General features: G+C 45.1%; 3 pseudogenes; 2 read left to right on the top strand and 1 right to left on the bottom strand.

The window, feature by feature from the left end:
• Nucleotides 1-1091: 1091 nt before the first annotated feature.
• On the bottom strand, nt 1092-1210 carry LOC134929872 (5S ribosomal RNA; annotated as a pseudogene).
• Nucleotides 1211-5137: 3927 nt separating this feature from the next.
• LOC134929871 (5S ribosomal RNA) lies at nt 5138-5256 on the top strand (annotated as a pseudogene).
• A 5156-nt stretch (nt 5257-10412) lies between these two features.
• On the top strand, nt 10413-10531 carry LOC134929870 (5S ribosomal RNA; annotated as a pseudogene).
• Nucleotides 10532-23893: the final 13362 nt, after the last annotated feature.

The raw sequence follows: 23893 nt of genomic DNA, 5'->3' as shown, positions 1-23893 counted from the left end.
GGTAAAAATGAAAGAGAGGTAGCTTAACTTCAATAGTGGAGGTATGTTCAGAGTGGTACCCAACGCGTTTCGTCCCTCATGGACTTCATCAAGGGGTAATGAGAGGCTAGAGACAGAGCATATTTATACCTCCTAGCTGTGGGAGGTGTTAGCAACATCACTTCCTGTTTGTTAATTGGTGAGTTGCTGTGGAGGTATTAAAGTGCATGAATAAACACCTAGACATGTAGTGAATGGAGTAAGGGGGCCAAATAGTATATTCAATTGTGAAAACGATATTGCATGTAGTCATAATAACGTTTGTAACATAAAGGACAACAAAGTCCGTCAACTTCCGGTCCGGGCTGGGTGGAACGTCATCTCCGCCCCACTTCCGCCCCTCTTCCGGTTTGGATTGTGTCCGTTGTGCGCATGCGTCGGCTCGGCGCCGTGCGATGCGGATAGCTGGTGTGCTTTCACTTCTGTAGACGGCGGCCATCTTTTTGGTTATCCAAGCTTGGTTGTAGTCGGCGGCCATCTTTTTGGTTATCCAAGCTTGGTTGTAGTGCTGCTGCGGGGACCATCTTCAGTGTATTGTCCCTTTGATGGGCGGCGGCCATTTTTTGGGTTGTCAGAGGACGGAATGAAGAGCTGATGTCAGCGATATTAATCTGCTGCAGTTTGCATATGTCAATGTTCGTCAATTATGTTTGGCTGTGGGTACATCTTTGAGGTGGTTTTGCATAGGTGATGCATCTCCCCGGGGGGTACATAAAAACGAAAATGATAAAAGGCATGTAAATAAATAAATAAATAAGGCGTCTGAATAGCTGAAAATGGCATTTAAGAAGGATCATACTCAGAATAGATGGGCTATGAATTAACTAGAAGAGATACAGATACATAAAATGTGTAATGTAGTTTAAATAAGAGCGATAGAGGAGCGAGTAGAAATTACGCAGAAGGCGAGTAGAAATTGCGCAGGAGGCTGAAGTAATGTAGATAACAACTAGGTCGACATCACGGAGGAAGTGCCCATGGTGATGTGAGCAGAGCATTATCCATGATTTTAAGAGATATCCCAAAAGGCGAAAACTACCTCAGCGCCTCCGGATTTACAACACCCGGTCTCCCAAGGGGGTCTCCCATCCTTGTACTGACCGGGCCCAACCTTGCTTAGCTTCCAAGATCGGACGGTGTTGGGCGTCCCCAAGGAGGTATGGTTGTAATGTATAGGGCTGAGTAGGAGACGGGGTCTCATATAAGCAATGGATACCATGATGAACTCACTACTGCCAAGGAGAGTGGGCGGAAAGGAAGTTTATACATTAATAGTGCAAGAGAGTGAGGGTAAACGTATTGGTGCCAAGTTGGCTAATTGGCACTAATGCATCGTACTTACGATGCTACCTGGTGATAACCAGGTACAGCTAAATAAGCTTTGTAAAAAAAGCCCAGGAAATAGTGAGCAAGTGCAATACATGTCGCAAAGGAGGGGGTTTCTTTAGGGGGAGACAGGAGTGGGAAGCGTAGAAAGCGGAAGGTTTGTATCACAGGAACGGGGCTATTTCGTACCCTTCGTTGAAGCCATCCGGCTGGAGCGTGTTCAGTTCGTATATCCAGAACATCTCTCTTCTTGAAAGGAGGTTCGAAAGGTCTCCGCCTCTATCTCCCAGTGCGACCAGTTCAATTCCTTTGTACGTTAATGCCTCAGGATCCGAGTTGTGGCAAAGATTGAAATGTTTGGATACTGCATGGGTGAGGACTTTGTTCTTGATATTCCTGACATGTTCCTGGATACGTATTTTAAGGGGTCTCTTAGTTTTCCCAATGTACTTTAATTTACAGGAACATTCCAGAAGGTAGATCACCGATAGGGTGTTACAGTTGATGAATTGTTTGATCCGATATTCCTTGTTAGTTTTGTCATTGTGGAATGATTTCCTATTTGGATGGAGGTATCTGCAAATGTTACACCTACCACATTTAAAACTTCCCACACATTTAGGCATTCTGCTTACGACTTCTGGGTTCCTCAGCATGCTAGGGGCTACAAGATCTTTCAAACTCCTAGATTTTCGAAAGACCATTTTAGGCTCTTTAGTGAGGTAGTCTTTAAGAACAGGGTCCATAAGCAAAATGTTCCAGTGCTTTTTAAGGACATTCTTAATCAGTTTTTCATGTCTGCTGTACGTCGTAATAAACTTAACTGTGTCCTCCTTGATGTCCTTAGGTTTATACTTAAGAAGTTCCCTTCTTTCTAAACCTTTAGTCTTGGTAGTGGCTTCTTCTAGGAGTCGGGACGGGTACCCTTTTTCCTTGAATCTTCCTTTGTACACTTCAAGTTGTTGATCTCTGTCATCTTCCTTCTTGCAATTCCTCGCTATTCTATTAAATTGGGAAAAGGGGGTATTGTCCTTCCATTGTTGACGGTGATTGCTTCTATAGTGGACGTAACTATTCATGTCCACCTTCTTAATGAAATTGCTTGTGATGATTTCCTCTCCTGAATGTGTTAGAACAAGATCTAGGAACTCGATCCGTTCTGTATCTTCATTGGCCGTGAATTTGAGATTCATGCTATTGTCCGAAATGTAGGTTAAAAATTCTTTAAAACTCAACTGGTCTCCCTCCCAAATTAATAAAATATCATCTATATAGCGTTTGTAAAAGATGATATTCTGTTGGTATGGGTGATTAGTGTAAATGTAGTCATTCTCCCATTTACCCATGAACAAATTAGCAAAGCTAGGCGCGAAGATAGTGCCCATAGCTGTACCACAAATTTGAAGATAAAATCCGTCTAAAAATGTAAAATAATTATGTTTGAGTATAAAATTCATGAGCTCGCATAAAAATAGTCTATGATCTTCTGTAATTTGAGGGTCCAGAATTAGGAAGTTGTTACATGCCTCAATGCCCTTTTCGTGTTCTATGCAGGTATATAAAGATTGCACATCAATTGTGGCCCACCTGTAGGTATCTTTCCATTTTAATGGTTCCAAAAGATTCAGAACCGATGTAGTATCCTTAAGGAAGGCCGGCAGTTCCATCACATATTTCCTCAGGAATATGTCAACGTATTCTGACAGATGTGAAGTCAGAGAATCAATGCCTGCCACAATTGGCCTACCAGGGGGGTTGTTCAGGGATTTGTGTACCTTTGGGAGAAAGTAAAAAATGGGGGTGGTGGGGTTAGAGTTTAGGAGATACTGGAATTCATCTTTCATCAGTATCTCCTTTCTAAAAGCCTTTAGAAGCATGAGTCTCAGTTCTTCCACGAAAGGTTCCTTGGGGTCGTTCGACAGTGGGGTGTAGGATGTCCGATCTCCTAGCAGTCTGAGAGCTTCTGCGACATAGGCTTCTCTGTCCATAATAACTAACCCCCCCCCTTTATCAGCCGGTTTTATAACAATATTTTTATTCTCTTGTAGGTGTTTAATAGCTTCCGTCTCTCTGTTTGAGAGATTTTTTTCTTTGATAGATGAGATGTCAGCATCAAGTAGATCCTTCTTGACTAGCTCATAGAAGAGGCCCACATTATGACCCTTTGATTCCAAAGGGTAAAATTTAGATGTGGGCTTAGACGGATTTTATCTTCAAATTTGTGGTACAGCTATGGGCACTATCTTCGCGCCTAGCTTTGCTAATTTGTTCATGGGTAAATGGGAGAATGACTACATTTACACTAATCACCCATACCAACAGAATATCATCTTTTACAAACGCTATATAGATGATATTTTATTAATTTGGGAGGGAGACCAGTTGAGTTTTAAAGAATTTTTAACCTACATTTCGGACAATAGCATGAATCTCAAATTCACGGCCAATGAAGATACAGAACGGATCGAGTTCCTAGATCTTGTTCTAACACATTCAGGAGAGGAAATCATCACAAGCAATTTCATTAAGAAGGTGGACATGAATAGTTACGTCCACTATAGAAGCAATCACCGTCAACAATGGAAGGACAATACCCCCTTTTCCCAATTTAATAGAATAGCGAGGAATTGCAAGAAGGAAGATGACAGAGATCAACAACTTGAAGTGTACAAAGGAAGATTCAAGGAAAAAGGGTACCCGTCCCGACTCCTAGAAGAAGCCACTACCAAGACTAAAGGTTTAGAAAGAAGGGAACTTCTTAAGTATAAACCTAAGGACATCAAGGAGGACACAGTTAAGTTTATTACGACGTACAGCAGACATGAAAAACTGATTAAGAATGTCCTTAAAAAGCACTGGAACATTTTGCTTATGGACCCTGTTCTTAAAGACTACCTCACTAAAGAGCCTAAAATGGTCTTTCGAAAATCTAGGAGTTTGAAAGATCTTGTAGCCCCTAGCATGCTGAGGAACCCAGAAGTCGTAAGCAGAATGCCTAAATGTGTGGGAAGTTTTAAATGTGGTAGGTGTAACATTTGCAGATACCTCCATCCAAATAGGAAATCATTCCACAATGACAAAACTAACAAGGAATATCGGATCAAACAATTCATCAACTGTAACACCCTATCGGTGATCTACCTTCTGGAATGTTCCTGTAAATTAAAGTACATTGGGAAAACTAAGAGACCCCTTAAAATACGTATCCAGGAACATGTCAGGAATATCAAGAACAAAGTCCTCACCCATGCAGTATCCAAACATTTCAATCTTTGCCACAACTCGGATCCTGAGGCATTAACGTACAAAGGAATTGAACTGGTCGCACTGGGAGATAGAGGCGGAGACCTTTCGAACCTCCTTTCAAGAAGAGAGATGTTCTGGATATACGAACTGAACACGCTCCAGCCGGATGGCTTCAACGAAGGGTACGAAATAGCCCCGTTCCTGTGATACAAACCTTCCGCTTTCTACGCTTCCCACTCCTGTCTCCCCCTAAAGAAACCCCCTCCTTTGCGACATGTATTGCACTTGCTCACTATTTCCTGGGCTTTTTTTACAAAGCTTATTTAGCTGTACCTGGTTATCACCAGGTAGCATCGTAAGTACGATGCATTAGTGCCAATTAGCCAACTTGGCACCAATACGTTTACCCTCACTCTCTTGCACTATTAATGTATAAACTTCCTTTCCGCCCACTCTCCTTGGCAGTAGTGAGTTCATCATGGTATCCATTGCTTATATGAGACCCCGTCTCCTACTCAGCCCTATACATTACAACCATACCTCCTTGGGGACGCCCAACACCGTCCGATCTTGGAAGCTAAGCAAGGTTGGGCCCGGTCAGTACAAGGATGGGAGACCCCCTTGGGAGACCGGGTGTTGTAAATCCGGAGGCGCTGAGGTAGTTTTCGCCTTTTGGGATATCTCTTAAAATCATGGATAATGCTCTGCTCACATCACCATGGGCACTTCCTCCGTGATGTCGACCTAGTTGTTATCTACATTACTTCAGCCTCCTGCGCAATTTCTACTCGCCTTCTGCGTAATTTCTACTCGCTCCTCTATCGCTCTTATTTAAACTACATTACACATTTTATGTATCTGTATCTCTTCTAGTTAATTCATAGCCCATCTATTCTGAGTATGATCCTTCTTAAATGCCATTTTCAGCTATTCAGACGCCTTATTTATTTATTTATTTACATGCCTTTTATCATTTTCGTTTTTATGTACCCCCCGGGGAGATGCATCACCTATGCAAAACCACCTCAAAGATGTACCCACAGCCAAACATAATTGACGAACATTGACATATGCAAACTGCAGCAGATTAATATCGCTGACATCAGCTCTTCATTCCGTCCTCTGACAACCCAAAAAATGGCCGCCGCCCATCAAAGGGACAATACACTGAAGATGGTCCCCGCAGCAGCACTACAACCAAGCTTGGATAACCAAAAAGATGGCCGCCGACTACAACCAAGCTTGGATAACCAAAAAGATGGCCGCCGTCTACAGAAGTGAAAGCACACCAGCTATCCGCATCGCACGGCGCCGAGCCGACGCATGCGCACAACGGACACAATCCAAACCGGAAGAGGGGCGGAAGTGGGGCGGAGATGACGTTCCACCCAGCCCGGACCGGAAGTTGACGGACTTTGTTGTCCTTTATGTTACAAACGTTATTATGACTACATGCAATATCGTTTTCACAATTGAATATACTATTTGGCCCCCTTACTCCATTCACTACATGTCTAGGTGTTTATTCATGTACTTTAATACCTCCACAGCAACTCACCAATTAACAAACAGGAAGTGATGTTGCTAACACCTCCCACAGCTAGGAGGTATAAATATGCTCTGTCTCTAGCCTCTCATTACCCCTTGATGAAGTCCATGAGGGACGAAACGCGTTGGGTACCACTCTGAACATACCTCCACTATTGAAGTTAAGCTACCTCTCTTTCATTTTTACCTATTTTTTATTCCTTTTTCATGCCCATCCTGCATTTTTTGTACTTGTTTTTATACTTATTGCTCTTGTTTCTATGGACCTTTCATTGATTTTTGGTATATGTGTTACAACTTTTTAGCCTCAACTCTGCTGCTTTTATACCAGATTTTATTGATTAGGTTGCATTTTTTAAAATTGTTTACAAGTTTTAAAATAACTATATACCCTATATATAACACCCCCCCCCTTTTTTTAGTGCATTGTATTCTGAGAATAAATTTAATTTTTATTTTTATTTATTGAACACCTGGCTTTTACATTATTATTTCGACACCTTTGGTCGCTTGTAAGTACCTCATCCTTCCGTACCCATTTCTAACCCTCTAGGCATATGTACCAGTGCCTATATATTTTTTGAGGTCCATAAGCTGACGCCCTAATAGCCTATAGGGAGTGTCCTCCAGGTAACATATATATATATCCCTTGACAATTAACTCAGAATACTCTCCTTCCTAATACTGTTGTTTACAAACTTTGACACTACTTCTGTGGCGCTACCAGCTTCCTTTGTACACATCCTTTTCTCTTGGTATTATTGCTTCCAGCTGCCTGGAGGGAACCAGTATCGAACACAGTATGTTTGGAATTAACGAACGCACTAATAAAAGGAGTAATGTGTGCCAAAAGATTTTCAATGAGACTACCATCCCCGAGACTGAACCAACCAATACCGACTTGGATGACATGTTTTGGAATATCGAAAGACTGTTAACCAAGGAAGTAAAAGCATGGTGGGACATCAGGGGTTTAGAACATTATGTCAGTGTCAGTAGGGTCCCGAGGGGCTTAAGGATAATGAAACAGCCTACTTTTGGAAAAGAGAATCAGGAATTCATGCAAGAATGGGATAAAACCCTGCATAATTGTTCAATCAATCTCATGAAATTACTTGTCACGGAGAAAAAACGTATTATCTCAGACCTAGAAGTAGAAATAAAAGAGGCTGAGAGTAAAATGGAAGTACACAAAGATAAAGAGGATTTTAGGATAAATGAGAAGGTACTGAATAAAAAACTGGAACGTATAGAAGATGAGGTTATCAGAAACAAAGAAAGGAAATTCGCTAGAGACAGACATGACTATGAAAATAACCAGGTTAAGAATTGGAGTCGCTTCTCTGAAGGAGGACAGGCAGCTCCAAAAGTGAGGAGGGAGTATTGGAAAACTGTACCTAGCAAATTCAGAGGTCCCAGACCGACTACCAAAGAGAGCCAGGAATCACCTAACTTCAAAACAACTAATCGCTTTGCAGCACTACAGAGACTTGACTCCACTACACAGGAGTCTTTTTTATCACCAGGTACAAACCACCACCACCCCCGAGGTACAACAAAGACACCTGCAAGAATGAAAAACATCTCACCTCGCAAAAGAAGATTCGTAGACGAAGAGGATGTCGCGGGGGTAGAAGGGAGAAGACTATACAAGAGACGAAATCTCGTGTAGAACCCCCTGTACCCAAAGGTATCTTCAATCTTTCAAACCACACCTTGACGAACTATGAAACTACACTCCTTAACAAAGGTCTTTCCTTTGCACCCACAAAGGGCATGAATAAGTTCGATGTTTTCATCGACTTGAATAAATTCATAAGAAAAATCACTCTAAAACGTCACTTTATAAAGAAAGAGGATGCAGTGATACAGAATTATGAACAATCCAAATCAGGTTTGAAGCCCACATCTAAATTTTACCCTTTGGAATCAAAGGGTCATAATGTGGGCCTCTTCTATGAGCTAGTCAAGAAGGATCTACTTGATGCTGACATCTCATCTATCAAAGAAAAAAATCTCTCAAACAGAGAGACGGAAGCTATTAAACACCTACAAGAGAATAAAAATATTGTTATAAAACCGGCTGATAAAGGGGGGGGGTTAGTTATTATGGACAGAGAAGCCTATGTCGCAGAAGCTCTCAGACTGCTAGGAGATCGGACATCCTACACCCCACTGTCGAACGACCCCAAGGAACCTTTCGTGGAAGAACTGAGACTCATGCTTCTAAAGGCTTTTAGAAAGGAGATACTGATGAAAGATGAATTCCAGTATCTCCTAAACTCTAACCCCACCACCCCCATTTTTTACTTTCTCCCAAAGGTACACAAATCCCTGAACAACCCCCCTGGTAGGCCAATTGTGGCAGGCATTGATTCTCTGACTTCACATCTGTCAGAATACGTTGACATATTCCTGAGGAAATATGTGATGGAACTGCCGGCCTTCCTTAAGGATACTACATCGGTTCTGAATCTTTTGGAACCATTAAAATGGAAAGATACCTACAGGTGGGCCACAATTGATGTGCAATCTTTATATACCTGCATAGAACACGAAAAGGGCATTGAGGCATGTAACAACTTCCTAATTCTGGACCCTCAAATTACAGAAGATCATAGACTATTTTTATGCGAGCTCATGAATTTTATACTCAAACATAATTATTTTACATTTTTAGACGGATTTTATCTTCAAATTTGTGGTACAGCTATGGGCACTATCTTCGCGCCTAGCTTTGCTAATTTGTTCATGGGTAAATGGGAGAATGACTACATTTACACTAATCACCCATACCAACAGAATATCATCTTTTACAAACGCTATATAGATGATATTTTATTAATTTGGGAGGGAGACCAGTTGAGTTTTAAAGAATTTTTAACCTACATTTCGGACAATAGCATGAATCTCAAATTCACGGCCAATGAAGATACAGAACGGATCGAGTTCCTAGATCTTGTTCTAACACATTCAGGAGAGGAAATCATCACAAGCAATTTCATTAAGAAGGTGGACATGAATAGTTACGTCCACTATAGAAGCAATCACCGTCAACAATGGAAGGACAATACCCCCTTTTCCCAATTTAATAGAATAGCGAGGAATTGCAAGAAGGAAGATGACAGAGATCAACAACTTGAAGTGTACAAAGGAAGATTCAAGGAAAAAGGGTACCCGTCCCGACTCCTAGAAGAAGCCACTACCAAGACTAAAGGTTTAGAAAGAAGGGAACTTCTTAAGTATAAACCTAAGGACATCAAGGAGGACACAGTTAAGTTTATTACGACGTACAGCAGACATGAAAAACTGATTAAGAATGTCCTTAAAAAGCACTGGAACATTTTGCTTATGGACCCTGTTCTTAAAGACTACCTCACTAAAGAGCCTAAAATGGTCTTTCGAAAATCTAGGAGTTTGAAAGATCTTGTAGCCCCTAGCATGCTGAGGAACCCAGAAGTCGTAAGCAGAATGCCTAAATGTGTGGGAAGTTTTAAATGTGGTAGGTGTAACATTTGCAGATACCTCCATCCAAATAGGAAATCATTCCACAATGACAAAACTAACAAGGAATATCGGATCAAACAATTCATCAACTGTAACACCCTATCGGTGATCTACCTTCTGGAATGTTCCTGTAAATTAAAGTACATTGGGAAAACTAAGAGACCCCTTAAAATACGTATCCAGGAACATGTCAGGAATATCAAGAACAAAGTCCTCACCCATGCAGTATCCAAACATTTCAATCTTTGCCACAACTCGGATCCTGAGGCATTAACGTACAAAGGAATTGAACTGGTCGCACTGGGAGATAGAGGCGGAGACCTTTCGAACCTCCTTTCAAGAAGAGAGATGTTCTGGATATACGAACTGAACACGCTCCAGCCGGATGGCTTCAACGAAGGGTACGAAATAGCCCCGTTCCTGTGATACAAACCTTCCGCTTTCTACGCTTCCCACTCCTGTCTCCCCCTAAAGAAACCCCCTCCTTTGCGACATGTATTGCACTTGCTCACTATTTCCTGGGCTTTTTTTACAAAGCTTATTTAGCTGTACCTGGTTATCACCAGGTAGCATCGTAAGTACGATGCATTAGTGCCAATTAGCCAACTTGGCACCAATACGTTTACCCTCACTCTCTTGCACTATTAATGTATAAACTTCCTTTCCGCCCACTCTCCTTGGCAGTAGTGAGTTCATCATGGTATCCATTGCTTATATGAGACCCCGTCTCCTACTCAGCCCTATACATTACAACCATACCTCCTTGGGGACGCCCAACACCGTCCGATCTTGGAAGCTAAGCAAGGTTGGGCCCGGTCAGTACAAGGATGGGAGACCCCCTTGGGAGACCGGGTGTTGTAAATCCGGAGGCGCTGAGGTAGTTTTCGCCTTTTGGGATATCTCTTAAAATCATGGATAATGCTCTGCTCACATCACCATGGGCACTTCCTCCGTGATGTCGACCTAGTTGTTATCTACATTACTTCAGCCTCCTGCGCAATTTCTACTCGCCTTCTGCGTAATTTCTACTCGCTCCTCTATCGCTCTTATTTAAACTACATTACACATTTTATGTATCTGTATCTCTTCTAGTTAATTCATAGCCCATCTATTCTGAGTATGATCCTTCTTAAATGCCATTTTCAGCTATTCAGACGCCTTATTTATTTATTTATTTACATGCCTTTTATCATTTTCGTTTTTATGTACCCCCCGGGGAGATGCATCACCTATGCAAAACCACCTCAAAGATGTACCCACAGCCAAACATAATTGACGAACATTGACATATGCAAACTGCAGCAGATTAATATCGCTGACATCAGCTCTTCATTCCGTCCTCTGACAACCCAAAAAATGGCCGCCGCCCATCAAAGGGACAATACACTGAAGATGGTCCCCGCAGCAGCACTACAACCAAGCTTGGATAACCAAAAAGATGGCCGCCGACTACAACCAAGCTTGGATAACCAAAAAGATGGCCGCCGTCTACAGAAGTGAAAGCACACCAGCTATCCGCATCGCACGGCGCCGAGCCGACGCATGCGCACAACGGACACAATCCAAACCGGAAGAGGGGCGGAAGTGGGGCGGAGATGACGTTCCACCCAGCCCGGACCGGAAGTTGACGGACTTTGTTGTCCTTTATGTTACAAACGTTATTATGACTACATGCAATATCGTTTTCACAATTGAATATACTATTTGGCCCCCTTACTCCATTCACTACATGTCTAGGTGTTTATTCATGTACTTTAATACCTCCACAGCAACTCACCAATTAACAAACAGGAAGTGATGTTGCTAACACCTCCCACAGCTAGGAGGTATAAATATGCTCTGTCTCTAGCCTCTCATTACCCCTTGATGAAGTCCATGAGGGACGAAACGCGTTGGGTACCACTCTGAACATACCTCCACTATTGAAGTTAAGCTACCTCTCTTTCATTTTTACCTATTTTTTATTCCTTTTTCATGCCCATCCTGCATTTTTTGTACTTGTTTTTATACTTATTGCTCTTGTTTCTATGGACCTTTCATTGATTTTTGGTATATGTGTTACAACTTTTTAGCCTCAACTCTGCTGCTTTTATACCAGATTTTATTGATTAGGTTGCATTTTTTAAAATTGTTTACAAGTTTTAAAATAACTATATACCCTATATATAACACCCCCCCCCTTTTTTTAGTGCATTGTATTCTGAGAATAAATTTAATTTTTATTTTTATTTATTGAACACCTGGCTTTTACATTATTATTTCGACACCTTTGGTCGCTTGTAAGTACCTCATCCTTCCGTACCCATATATATAGATATATATATATATAGGGGATGCATTTATGTGACTGGCAGTCGGGAGGCCACCAGTCACTATACCAACGCCGGAACCCCAAACAGTGAACAGCCCGCCCCTCGGCATGCCAACCAACAGGCACTATTCCACGAAACCCATAGAGTGGGAATAGAATCCAGCAAGGAGCTTTTTGTGCTCGCCCCCGCCAGCCATCTAATAAACGGGTTCTCGGCGTAGGTATGGTGACCGGCGGTCTCCCAACCACCGGTCACATGAACCCAACCCATACAATATATTTCAGCAAACGAGATACGGCACTCACGGGTCCTAATATAAGCCGTACGCAGCAGGTTTTCCTGGCTTGTCAACGTTTCATTAATTCAAATAAACAAAATTTATATGAATAAATGAAACATTGACAAGCCAGGAAAACCTGCTGCGCACAGCTAACATTAGAACCCGTGAGTGCCACATCTCGTTTGCTGGACATTTTACTTGATTGCACCCGAGCACACTTCCACACTTGTGCCGGCTCTCCATGTACAGGTATATATATATATATATATATATATATATATATATATCCATAAAGGTGTCCGCACTCACGTCCAATATGTCATCGCCGTGGGGTGCTCCTCATGATAACCCCAAAGGAAAGGTTTCACATAAACCAGGTGTGTTGGAAAATCCAACAGAGGGCACTCACCAGTCCATAATGATAATAAAGGTTTTATTGATACATCTTAATCACCAGTAGTGTGTCGACGTTTCGACCCATAGGGCCTTTCTCAAGACAGTCAGAGAGAACATCCAGACAGCATGCCAGTTACACATGCGATTTTCCAACACACCTGGTATATATATATATATATATATGCTGAAAGTCTCCAGTGCCGTTTTTTAAGGAATTTTATATATATTCCTTAAAGAACGGCACTGGAGACTTTCAGCAAATGACGAAATTTGTATTAAAGGTAGACGTTTCGGAGCTTACACTCCGTCCTCAATACCAAACACAATCAATTGGTACTGAGGACGGAGTGTAAGCTCCGAAACGTCTACCTTTAATACAAATTTCGTCATTTGCTGAAAGTCTCCAGTGCCGTTCTTTAAGGAATTTTATGTTTGATTATACTCTGGCACGGAGAGGCGCTGTGCTATTTGTAGAGGAGTGCCGGCTGCCATGGACTGTATATATATATATATATATATATATATATATATATATATATATGTATATGTATATATAATCTTACACACAGTATAAACTCACAGTATGTATACACATATATATGCACATTATACATAAACACAGTATAATATTATATATATATATATATATATATAATAAGAATTTACTCACCGGTAATTCTATTTCTCATAGTCCGTAGTGGATGCTGGGAACTCCGTAAGGACCATGGGGAATAGCGGGCTCCGAAGGAGACTGGGCACTCTAAGAAAGAATTAGGACTACCTGGTGTGCACTGGCTCCTCCCTCTATGCCCCTCCTCCAGTCCTCAGTTAGGGAAACTGTGCCCGGCAGAGCTGACACAATAAGGAAGGGATTTGGAATCCCGGGTAAGACTCATACCAGCCACACCAATCACACCGTACAACTCGTGATACTATATCCAGTTAACAGTATGAACAACAACTGAGCCTCACGAACAGATTGCTCATAACAATAACCCTTTAGTTAGGCAATAACTATATACAAGTATTGCAGACAATCCGCACTTGGGATGGGCGCCCAGCATCCACTACGGACTACGAGAAATAGAATTACCGGTGAGTAAATTCTTATTTTCTCTGACGTCCTAGTGGATGCTGGGAACTCCGTAAGGGCCATGGGGATTATACCAAAGCTCCCAAATGGGCGGGAGAGTGCGGATGACTCTGCAGCACCGAATGAGCAAACTCAAGGTCCTCCTCAGCCAGGGTATCAAACTTGTAGAATTTTGCAAATGTGTTTGAACCCGACCAAGTAGCAGCTCGGCAAAGTTGTAAAGCCGAGACCCCTCGGGCAGCCGCCCAAGAAGAGCCCACTTTCCTCGTGGAATGGGCTTTTACAGATTTAGGATGCGGCAGTCCAGCCGCAGAATGTGCAAGTTGAATCGTGCTACAGATCCAGCGAGCAATAGTCTGCTGAGAAGCAGGAGCACCCAGCTTGTTGGGTGCATACAGGATAAAATAAGAATTTACTTACCGATAATTCTATTTCTCGGAGTCCGTAGTGGATGCTGGGGTTCCTGAAAGGACCATGGGGAATAGCGGCTCCGCAGGAGACAGGGCACAAAAAGTAAAGCTTTAGGATCAGGTGGTGTGCACTGGCTCCTCCCCCTATGACCCTCCTCCAAGCCAGTTAGGTACTGTGCCCGGACGAGCGTACACAATAAGGGAGGAATTTTGAATCCCGGGTAAGACTCATACCAGCCACACCAATCACACCGTACAACTTGTGATCTAAACCCAGTTAACAGTATGATAACAGCGGAGCCTCTGAAAAGATGGCTCACAACAATAATAACCCGATTTTTGTAACTATGTACAAGTATTGCAGATAATCCGCACTTGGGATGGGCGCCCAGCATCCACTACGGACTCCGAGAAATAGAATTATCGGTAAGTAAATTCTTATTTTCTCTATCGTCCTAGTGGATGCTGGGGTTCCTGAAAGGACCATGGGGATTATACCAAAGCTCCCAAACGGGCGGGAGAGTGCGGATGACTCTGCAGCACCGAATGAGAGAACTCCAGGTCCTCTTTTGCCAGGATATCAAATTTGTAGAATTTTACAAACGTGTTCTCCCCTGACCACGTAGCTGCTCGGCAGAGTTGTAATGCCGAGACCTCTCGGGCAGCCGCCCAAGATGAGCCCACCTTCCTTGTGGAATGGGCCTTAACCGATTTAGACTGTGGCAGGCCTGCCTCAGAATGTGCAAGTTGAATTGTGTTACAATCCAACGAGCAATCGCCTGCTTAGAAGCAGGCGCACCCAACTTGTTGGGTGCATACAGTATAAACAGCGAGTCAGATTTTCTGACTCCAGCTGTCCTGGAACATATTTTCAGGGCCCTGACAACTCCTAGCAACTTGGAGTCCTCCAAGTCCCTAGTAGTTGCAAGGCACCACAATAAGCTGGTTCAGGTGAAACACTGACACCACCTTAGGGAGAGAACTGGGGACGAGTCCGCAGCTCTGCCCTGTCCGAATGGACAAACAGATATGGGCTTTTTTGAGAAAAAACCACCAATTTGACACTCGCCTGGTCCAGGCCAGGGCCAAGAGCATGGTCACTTTTTATGTGAGATGCTTCAAATCCACATATTTGACTGGTTTTAAACCAATGTGATTTGAGGAATCCCAGAACTACGTTGAGATCCCACAGTGCCACTGGAGGCACAAAAAAGGGGTTTGTATATGCAATACTCCCTTGACAAACTTCTGGACTTCAGGAACTGAAGCCAATTCTTTCTGGAAGAAAATTTACAGGGCCGAATTTGAACCTTAATGGACCCCAATTTGAGGCCCATAGACACTCCTGTTTGCAGGAAATGCAGGAAACGACCGAGTTGAAATTTCTTTGTGGGGCCTTCCTGGCCTCACACCACGCAACATATTTTCGCCACACGTGGTGATAATGTTGTGCGGTCACCTCCTTTCTGGCTTTGACCAGGGTAGGAATGACCTCTTCCGGAATGCCTTTTTTCCCTTAGGATCCGGCTTTCCATCGCCATGCCGCCAAACGCAGCTGCGGTAAGTCTTGGAACAGACATGGTACTTGCTGAAGCAAGTCCCTTCTTAGCGGCAGAGGCCATAAGACCTCTGTAAGCATCTCTTGAAGTTCCGGGTACCAAGTCCTTCTTGGCCAATCCGGAGCCATGAGTATAGTTCTTACTCCTCTACGTCTTATAATTCTCAGCACCTTAGGTATGAGAAGCAGAGGAGGGAACACATACACCGACTGGTACACCCACGGTGTTACCAGAACGTCCACATCTATTGCCTGAGGGTCTCTTGACCTGGCGCAATACCTGTCCCGTTTTTTGTTCAGACGGGACGCCATCATGTCCACCTTTGGTATTTCCCAACGGTTTACAATCATGTGGAAAAAACTTCTCAATGAAGTTTCCACTCTCCCGGGTGGAGGTCGTGCTGAGGAAGTCTGCTTCCCAGTTTCCATTCCCGGGATGAAAAACTGCTGACAGTGTTATCACATGATTTTCCGCCCAGCGAAAAGTCCTTGCAGTTTCTGCCATTGCCCTCCTGCTTCTTGTGTCGCCCTGTCTGTTTACGTGGGCGACTGCCGTGATGTTTTTCCCACTGGATCAATACCGGCTGACCTTGAAGCAGAGGTCTTGCTAAGCTTAGAGCATTATAAATTTACCCTTAGCTCCAGTATATTTATGTGGAGAAAAGTCTCCATACTTGATCACACTCCCTGGAAATTTTTTCCTTGTGTGACTGCTCCCCAGCCTCTCAGGCTGGGCTCCGTGGTTACCAGCATCCAATCCTGAATGCCGAATCTGCTGCCCTCTAGAAGATGAGCACTCTATAACCACCACAGGAGAGACACCCTTGTCCTTGGATATTGGGTTATCCGCTGATGCATCTGAAGATGCGATCCGGACCATTTGTCCAGCAGATCCCACTGAAAAGTTCTTACGTGAAATCTGCCGAATGGAATTGCTTCGTAGGAAGCCACCATTTTTACCAGGACCCTTGTGCAATGATGCACTGTTTTTAGGAGGTTCCTGACTTGCTCGGATAACTCCCTGGCTTTCTCTTCCGGGAGAAACACCTTTTTCTGGACTGTGTCCAGAATCATCCCTAGGCACAGCAGACGTGTCGTCGGGATCAGCTGCGATTTTGGAATATTTAGAATCCACCCGTGCTGATTGTAGCAGTATCCGAGATAGTGCTACTCCGACCTCCAACTGTTCCCTGGACTATGCCCCTATCAGGAGATCGTCCAAGTAAGGGATAATGAAGACGCCTTTTCTTTGAAGAAGAATCATCAATTCGGCCCTTACCTTGGTAAAGACCCCAGGGTGCCGTGGACAATCCAAACGGCAGCGTCTGAAACTGATAGTGACAGTTCTGCACCACGAACCTGAGGTACCCTTAGTGAGAAGGGCAAATTTGGGACATAGAGGTAAGCATCCCTGATGTCCCGGGACACTATATAGTCCCCTTATTCCTGGTTCGTTATCACTGCTCTGAGTGACTTCATCTTAATTTGAACCTTTGTAAGTGTTCAAAAAAAAATTTTTTAGAATAAGTCTCACCTAGCCTTCTGGCTTCAGTACCACAATATAGTGTGGAATAATACCCCTTTTCTGTAGTAGGAGGGGTAATTTAATTATCACCTGCTGGGAATACAGCTTGTGAATTTTTTCCCATACTACCTCCTTGTCGGAGGGAGACTTGGTAAAGCAGACTTCAGGAGCCTGCGAAGGGGAAACGTCTCGACATTCCCATCTGTACCCCCGGGATACTACTTGTAGGATCCAGGGGTCCTGTACGGTCTCAGCGCCATGCTGAGAACTTGTCAGACGCGGTGGAACGCTTCTGTTCCTGGGAATGGGCTGCCTGCTGCAGTCTTCTTCCCTTTCCTCTATCCCTGGGCAGATATGATCTTATAGGGACGAGAGGACTGAGGCTGAAAAGACGGTGTCTTTTTCTGCAGAGATGTGACTTAGGGTAAAAAACGGTGGATTTTCCAGCAGTTGCCGTGACCACCAGGTCCGATGGATCGACCCCAAACAAGTCCTCTTCCTGTATACGGCCATACTGTGCCGTTTGGAATCTGCATCACCTGACCACTGTCGTGTCCATAACATCTTCTGGCAGTTATGGACATCGCGTTTATTCATGATGCCAGAGTGCAAATATCCCTCTGTGCATCTCGCATATATAGAAATGCTCTATAGTCAATAAAATACTGTCCCTGTCAAGGGTATCAATATTTTTAGTCAGGGAATCCGACCAAGCCACCCTAGCTCTGCACATCCAGGCTGAGGCGATCGCTGGCCGCAGTATAACACCAGTATGTGTGTATATACTTTTTATTATATTTTCCAGCCTTGTCAGCTGGTCCTTGAGGACGGCCCTATCTATAGACGGTACCGCCACTTGTTTTGATAAGCGTGTGAGCGCCTTATCCACCTTAAAGGGTGTTTCCCAACGCGCCCTAACTTCTGGCGGGAAAGGGTATACCGCCCATAATTTTCTATCGGGGGGAACCCACGCATCATCACACACTTTATTTAATTTATCTGATTCAGGAAAAACTATGGTAGTTTTTTCACATCCCACATAATACCCTCTTTTGTGGTACTTGTAGTATCAGAAATACGTAACACCTCCTTCATTGCCTTTAACGTGTGGCCCTAATAAGGAATACGTTTGTTTATTCACCGTCGACACTGGATTCAGTGTCCCTGTCTGTGTCTGTGTCGACCGACTAAAGTAAACGGGCGTTTTAAAACCCTTGACGGTGTTTTTGAGACGTCTGGACCGTACTAATTGTTTGTCGGCCGTCTCATGTCGTCAACCGACCTTGCAGCGTGTTGACATTATCACGTAATTTCCTAAATAAGCCATCCATTCCGGTGTCGACTCCCTAGAGAGTGACATCACCATTACAGGCAATTGCTCCGCCTCCTCACCAACATCGTCCTCCTACCTGTCGACACACACGTACCGACACACAGCACACACACAGGGAATGCTCTGATAGAGGACAGGACCCACTAGCCCTTTGGAGAGACAGAGGGAGAGTTTGCCAGCACACACCAAAAACGCTATAATTATATAGGGACAACCTTATATAAGTGTTTTCCCTTATAGCATCTTAATATATATATAAGCATATCGCCAAATTAGTGCCCCCCCTCTCTGTTTTAACCCTGTTTCTGTAGTGCAGTGCAGGGGAGAGCCTGGGAGCCTTCCCTCCAGCCTTTCTGTGAGGGAAAATGGCGCTGTGTGCTGAGGAGATAGGCCCCGCCCCTTTTTCGGCGGCCTCGTCTCCCGCTCTTAACGGATTCTGGCAGGGGTTAAATATCTCCATATAGCCTCCGGAGGCTATATGTGAGGTATTTTTAGCCAAAATAGGTATTCATTTGCCTCCCAGGGCGCCCCCCTCCCAGCGCCCTGCACCCTCAGTGACTGCCGTGTGAAGTGTGCTGAGAGGAAAATGGCGCACAGCTGCAGTGCTGTGCGCTACCTTTAGAAGACTGAGGAGTCTTCTGCCGCCGATTCTGGACCTCTTCTTACTTCAGCATCTGCAAGGGGGCCGGCGGCAAGGCTCCGGTGACCATCCAGGCTGTACCTGTGATCGTCCCTCTGGAGCTGATGTCCAGTAGCCAAGAAGCCAATCCATCCTGCACGCAGGTGAGTTCACTTCTTCTCCCCTAAGTCCCTCGTTGCAGTGATCCTGTTGCCAGCAGGACTCACTGTAAAATAAAAAACCTAAGCTAAACTTTCCTAAGCAGCTCTTTAGGAGAGCCACCTAGATTGCACCCTTCTCGGCCGGGCACAAAAATCTAACAGGCTTGGAGGAGGGTCATAGGGGGAGGAGCCAGTGCACACCACCTGATCCTAAAGCTTTACTTTTTGTGCCCTGTCTCCTGCGGAGCCGCTATTCCCCATGGTCCTTTCAGGAACCCCAGCATCCACTAGGACGATAGAGAAATAGCGAGTCAGTTTTCCTGACTCCAGCCGTCCTGGAAACATATATTTTCAGGGCCCTGACTACGTCCAGTAACTTGGAATCCTCCAAGTCCCGAGTAGCCGCAGGCACCACAATAGGTTGGTTCACATGAAAAGCTGAAACCACCTTAGGAAGGAATTGGGAACGAGTCCTCAATTCCGCCCTATCCATATGAAAAATCAGATAAGGGCTTTTACATGACAAAGCCGCCAATTCTGATACACGCCTGGCCGACGCCAAGGCCAACAGCATGACCACTTTCCAAGTGAGGTATTTTAGCTCCACGGTTTTAAGTGGCTCAAACCAATGCGACTTTAGGAAATCCAACACCACGTTGAGATCCCACGGTGCCACTGGAGGCACAAAAGGGGGCTGAATATGCAGCACTCCTTTAACAAAAGTCTGAACTTCAGGCAGTGAAGCCAGTTCTTTTTGGAAGAAAATCGACAGAGCCGAGATCTGGACCTTAATGGAACCCAATTTTAGGTCCATAGTCACTCCTGACTGTAGGAAGTGCAGAAATCGACCGAGCTGAAATTCCTCCGTTGGGGCCTTCCTGGCCTCACACCAAGCAACATATTTTCGCCATATGCGGTGATAATGTCGTACGGTCACATCTTTCCTAGCTTTAATCAGCGTAGGAATGACTTCCTCCGGAATGCCTTTTTCTTTTAGGATCCGGTGTTCAACCGCCATGCCGTCAAACGCAGCCGCGGTAAGTCTTGGAACAGAGAGGGCCCCTGCTGCAGCAGGTCCTGTCTGAGCGGCAGAGGCCATGGGTCCTCTGAGATCATTTCTTGAAGTTCTGGGTACCAAGCTCTTCTTGGCCAATCCGGAACTACAAGTATAGTTCTTACTCCTCTCCTTCTTATTATTCTCAGTACCTTGGGCATGAGAGGCAGAGGAGGGAACACATAAACCGACTGGTACACCCACGGTGTCACTAGAGCGTCCACAGCTATCGCCTGAGGGTCCCTTGACCTGGCGCAATATCTTTTTAGCTTTTTGTTGAGGCGGGACGCCATCATGTCCACCTGTGGCCTTTCCCAACGGTGTACAATCATTTGGAAGACTTCTGGATGAAGTCCCCACTCTCCCAGGTGGAGGTCGTGCCTGCTGAGGAAGTCTGCTTCCCAGTTGTCCACTCCCGGAATGAACACTGCTGACAGTGCTAACACATGATTTTCCACCCATCGGAGAATCCTTGTGGCTTCTGCCATCGCCATCCTGCTTCTTGTGCCGCCCTGACGGTTTACATGGGCGACCGCCGTGATGTTGTCTGACTGGATCAGCACCGGCTGGTGTTGAAGCAGGGGTCTTGCCTGACTTAGGGCATTGTAAATGGCCCTTAGTTCCAGAATATTTATGTGTAGGGAAGTCTCCTGACTCGTCCATAGTCCTTGGAAGTTTCTTCCCGGTGTGACTGCCCCCCAACCTCGAAGGCTGGCATCCGTGGTCACCAGGACCCAGTCCTGTATGCCGAATCTGCGGCCCTCTAGAAGATGAGCACTCTGCAGCCACCACAACAGCGACACCCTGGTCCTTGGAGACAGGGTTATCAGCCGATGCATCTGAAGATGCGATCCGGACCACTTGTCCAACAGATCCCACTGAAAGATCCTTGCATGGAACCTTCCGAATGGAATTGCTTCGTAAGAAGCTACCATCTTTCCCAGGACTCGCGTGCAGTGGTGCACCGACACCTGTTTTGGTTTTAGGAGGTCTCTGACTAGAGATGACAACTCCTTGGCCTTCTCCTTCGGGAGAAACACCTTTTTCTGTTCTGTGTCCAGAACCATCCCCAGGAACAGTAGACGCGTTGTAGGAACCAGCTGCGACTTTGGAATATTCAGGATCCAGCCGTGCTGTTGTAGCACTTCCCGAGCTAGTGCTACTCCGATCAACAACTGTTCCCTGGACCTCGCCTTTATAAGGAGATCGTCCAAGTACGGGATAATTATAACTCCCTTTTTTCGAAGGAGTATCATCATTTCGGCCATTACCTTGGTAAATACCCTTGGTGCCGTGGACAGACCAAACGGCAACGTCTGGAATTGGTAATGACAGTCCTGTACCACAAATCTGAGGTACTCCTGGTGAGGAGGGTAAATGGGGACATGCAGGTAAGCATCCTTGATGTCCAGTGATACCATGTAATCCCCTTCGTCCAGGCTTGCAATAACCGCCCCGAGCGATTCCATTTTGAACTTGAACCTTCTTATATAAGTGTTCAAGGATTTCAAATTTAAAATGGGTCTCACCGAACCGTCCGGTTTCGGTACCACAAACATTGTGGAATAGTAACCCCGTCCCTGTTGAAGGAGGGGTACTTTGGTTATCACCTGCTGGGAGTACAGCTTGTGAATCGCCTCCAGCACCGCCTCCCTGTCTGGGGGAGTAGTTGGCAAGGCTGATTTGAGGAAACGGCGAGGGGGAGACGTCTCGAATTCCAGCTTGTACCCCTGAGATACCACTTGTAGAATCCAGGGATCCACCCGTGAGCGAACCCACTGGTCGCTGAAGTTCCGGAGACGGGCCCCCACCGCACCTGGCTCCACCTGTGGAGCCCCAGCGTCATGCGGTGGACTTAGAGGAAGCGGGAGAGGACTTTTGTTCCTGGGAACTTGCTGTTTGGTGCAGCTTTTTCCCCCTACCTCTGCCTCTGGGCAGAAAGGACGCGCCTTTAACCCGCTTGCCTTTCTGGGACCGAAAGGACTGTACCTGATAATACGGTGCTTTCTTTGGCTGTGAGGGAACATGGGGTAAAAATGTCGACTTCCCAGCCGTCGCTGTGGAAACGAGGTCCGAGATACCATCCCCAAACTATTCCTCACCCTTGTAAGGCAAAACCTCCATGTGCCTTTTAGAATCCGCATCACCTGTCCACTGCCGAGTCCATAATACTCTCCTGGCAGAAATGGACATTGCATTTATTCTAGATGCCAGTTGGCAAATATCCCTCTGTGCATCTCTCATGTATAAGACTACGTCTTTTATATGCTCTACAGTTAGCAATATAGTGTCCCTGTCAAGGGTATCAATGTTATCAGACAGGGAATCTGACCACGCAGCTGCAGCACTGCACATCCATGCTGAAGCAATAGCCGGTCTCAGTATAATACCTGAGTGTGTATATACAGACTTCAGGATAGCCTCCTGCTTTCTATCCGCAGGCTCCTTTAGGGCGGCCGTATCCGGAGACGGTAGTGCCACCTTCTTTGACAAGCGTGTGAGCGCTTTATCCACCCTAGGGGATGTCTCCCAACGTATCCTATCCTCTGGCGGGAAAGGGTACGCCCTTAGTAACTTTTTGGAAATTACCAGTTTCTTATCGGGGGAAACCCACGCTTCATCACACACTTCATTTAACTCTTCAGAGGGGGGAAAAAACCACAGGTTGCTTTTTCTCCCCAAACATAATACCCTTTTTTGTGGTACCAGGGTTAATGTCAGAAATGTGCAACACATTTTTTATTGCCGTAATCATGTAACGGATGGCCCTATTGGAATGTACACTAGTCTCATCGTCGTCGACACTGGAGTCAGTATCCGTGTCGACATCTGTGTCTGCCATCTGAGGTAGCGGGCGTTTTTGAGCCCCTGATGGCTTTTGAGACGCCTGGGCAGGCACGGACTGAGAAGCCGGCTGTCCCACATCTGCTATGTCATCAAACCTCTTATGTAAGGAGATGACACTGTCACGTAATTCCTTCCACATATCCATCCACTCAGGTGTCGACCCCGCAGGGGGTGACATCACATTTATCGGCACCTGCTCCGCCTCCACATAAGCCTCCTCATCAAACATGTCGACACAGCCGTACCGACACTCCGCACACACACAGGGAATGCTCTGACTGAGGACAGGACCCCACAAAGTCCTTTGGGGAGACAGAGAGAGAGTATGCCAGCACACACCACAGCGCTATAAATCACAGGGATGTACACTATAATGAGTGATTTTACCCTATAGCAGCTATATATATATATATATATAGTATTTGCGCCTAAATTTAGTGCCCCCCCTCTCTTTTTTACCCTACTGAGCCTGGAAACTGCAGGGGAGAGCCTGGGGAGCGTCCTTCCAGCGGAGCTGTGAGAGGAAATGGCGCCAGTGTGCTGAGGGAGATAGCCCCGCCCCCTTCACGGCGGACTTCTCCCGCTTTTTTTTAATGGATATATGGCAGGGGATTTTACACATATATAGTCTTAATGAC

The sequence above is a fragment of the Pseudophryne corroboree genome, chromosome 5 (assembly GCF_028390025.1).
Source record: "Pseudophryne corroboree isolate aPseCor3 chromosome 5, aPseCor3.hap2, whole genome shotgun sequence".
NCBI classification, from domain to species: Eukaryota; Metazoa; Chordata; class Amphibia; order Anura; family Myobatrachidae; genus Pseudophryne; species Pseudophryne corroboree.
The sequence above is the reverse complement of the archived record's forward strand: the minus strand, read 5'-3'. Positions and strand labels throughout refer to the sequence as shown.